Source organism: Amblyomma americanum, chromosome 1, assembly GCF_052857255.1.
Source record: "Amblyomma americanum isolate KBUSLIRL-KWMA chromosome 1, ASM5285725v1, whole genome shotgun sequence".
NCBI lineage: Eukaryota > Metazoa > Arthropoda > Arachnida > Ixodida > Ixodidae > Amblyomma > Amblyomma americanum.
Window position 1 is genome coordinate 190,645,906 of NC_135497.1, and position 2,708 is coordinate 190,648,613.

Genomic DNA, 2,708 nt, shown 5'->3' on the forward strand with positions numbered 1-2,708 from the left:
CCGGCCTGCACAAGTGGGTATAAACACTGCCGAATTAGTGAGCGCCGGGCAGTAGTTCCACGCGCGCTGAATGCAAAGCGCGGGAGCCGGATCAACATGTGTGGGCGGGAGCGCGGGTTTCGCGTGGACGTTGGAAGAGGTCACCTTTCCTCCCGCTCTCGTACAACTCTGCTTGCTGCTTCTGACCTTTGGCTTGCCACAAAGTCAGCTACATGTGCGGCGAATCCTTTCGTTACACCTACTTCGCCGCCTGTTTTTCGTCTATGCATCACGAGTAATTGCGTGAGCTTTACGCCCATGTTTACACCGCAGCGCCAAGTCCGCAGTGAAACGCCGGCATGGCGGGCAAGCCTTCCGCAGCGGCCAGGCGATACCGCGGCTCGGCGTTTCACCATAAATAAAATGATGGGCTGAATTACCAAGACATTTAGTAAAGTGAGATTATTTCGTGAGAGGCTGCGAGGCCTTTGCAACCGTCTCGCTGCCTGTCGTCACAGAGAGAGAGAGAGAGAAATAACTTTAATGACGGGGAAGAAGGCTTTAGCCTCAACCCCCATTCATTCCCCTTAACCGTCGGCCGGAATACCTTGGGACTCGGCGGCGGTCAGGGCGAGACCGATGACTTTGAGTTATTCTTCTGCTTCGTGGTTGAGTAATAAGGTCTCCCAAGATTGCATATTTCTATTCGGGTCGTTATAGAAAGGGCAGGTCCAGAACACGTGGACTATATCTGCAATGCTATTGCAGTGCGTACATCTAGGATTAAAGACTTCTGGATGTCATTTACAGTACAGTTGAGGGTTTGGAAACACCCCGGTTTGCAATTTCCTCCACACGATTTCCTCTTTCCTGCTGAGCTTTAAAGCTGCTGCGGGATAGGCCTTACGACCGAGCTTATATAATGAGAAATGATTTCATGGAATGTTGCGAGTTAGTCACCCGAAGGGATGTGTTCCTCGTGTGGAGGCGGCGCGTCAGCGGCGATCGACCGGAAAGTGAGCCCTTGGGAGATCGCGTGCACCTTCTCGTTCCCCCACAGGTCCTGATGAGCCGGGGACCAGATCAGTGAGACTACCTTTGATGGTACTTGCACCTCACTCAGAATTTTGGCGGCTGCAGCAAAGATTCTGTCCATATCATAATTCTTAATGGCTGCCTTATAGTCACTAACTATGACCCTTGTACCGTTTTGCATTATTGCTAGAGCAATGACAACTTCTCCTGCCTCAGTTGCACTTGTGTTTTTAACGGTGCAGCATGAGACCGGGTCTCCACTCTCACGAACCACTACCGCTGTGTGCGCTGCCTTGCTATCGTATTCGGCAGCGTCCGTGTAGAGCACATCGGATCTACGTTGAAATTTGAACTGCGTCTACCTTCTTTGCGTCTACCTTCGTGAAATACCGGATGCATGTTCTTTGGCAGCGGTGGAATTTTGAGTCTATCCCTGGTTGCTCTAGGTACGTTATCTGTCCTCTTTGAACACCCCGAGGGTTCGAACCGCAGGCGCTCCATGATTTTCCTTCCAGTTTTGCTTTTTAAAAGTATATGATGCTGCGACACCGTGGCGGCTTCTATGAGCTCATTCAGAGTGTTGGAGACTTCAGAAGCTTTACCGTAGAAGTGTTCGGAGGAAGACCTAGTGCGGTTAATTTTGTTGTTGTTATGATTTCAATTTTGTCCTTTTCTGCTTTGCCCAGTTTGAGATAGAGGGCAACGTATAGCACACGGCTTATGACGAAGTCCTGAACTAATCTCAAAAGATGGGCCTCCTTCGTCCCAGCATGCTTGCTAGAAATACGCATGAGTGGCCGGCACGTCTGGCTGGTACTCGCTTCAAGTCTCATGATAGTTTCAGTGTTTTTGCCATTAGCTTGCATGCGCAGCCCTAGGACTCGAATACTGTCTACCTCTGGAATGGCATTGTCATTCACTCGTGAAGCAATATCATAGCCCTTCAAGTATTTTCTCGAGGTCCAGCAGGTTCATGCTGGAAATTAAAAAAAAAAAAACGCGCGAAAAGACGACGATAGAGCGACGGGCACAACAACAGCCACGCAGCGCAGAAGGGACCAGCCTGTCTTGATTGGCCAACTCGAGGATGCTCGGTTCAACCATGGCCCGGGAATGCGTACGGAAGTCCTGCACCGCATTTGACCCTTTGTTCGAAACACAAGGAGCCACAGCTTTCTGAAGCGCGTCGCTACACATCAGTGTCTTTTGAGTGGAAGTTCCCTGTGTGTTGAACACGAGAGCAATTCAATTACCACAGAAATGAAATTGCATCACATGGAAATCTGTAACATATTTAACGCGATAGCGTTAAAGGCCCCGTTCTCCAGAAAGTACGGTGTCGGCGTTGGCGTTGTCGACGTCGGCGTTGTGAGCGAAAAATCACGGCCATGGCTCTGGCAGGTGGTCCCCTAGCATGTGCTAGGGTATGCAGATGGGCATAGGAGGCAGGTGGGCCACCTAGGTCGCGTCACCTTGCGGCGTCATCACAACCTGCCCCACTGGATAGTGAGCAAACTGCCCACCGTGGCAGGTGGCAGTTAAATTAATGATTGGTGGCTCGGGAAGATCAATCTGGTTCGCACAAGGCCCACCGGTGGTATCACCTGCCATCGTAGGGCAGTGGCGCATCGCTTAACCGCTACACCACTGCGCCAGGAGGGCTATGAGAACTTCCAGTGTGAAGCCCAGAATGA

At 51.0% G+C, this 2,708-nt stretch overlaps 1 pseudogene; it reads right to left on the reverse strand.

Moving 5' to 3' along the window:
- Positions 1–566: 566 nt before the first annotated feature.
- LOC144115205 (uncharacterized) lies at positions 567–2,118 on the reverse strand (annotated as a pseudogene).
- Between the last annotated feature and the right edge of the window lie 590 nt (positions 2,119–2,708).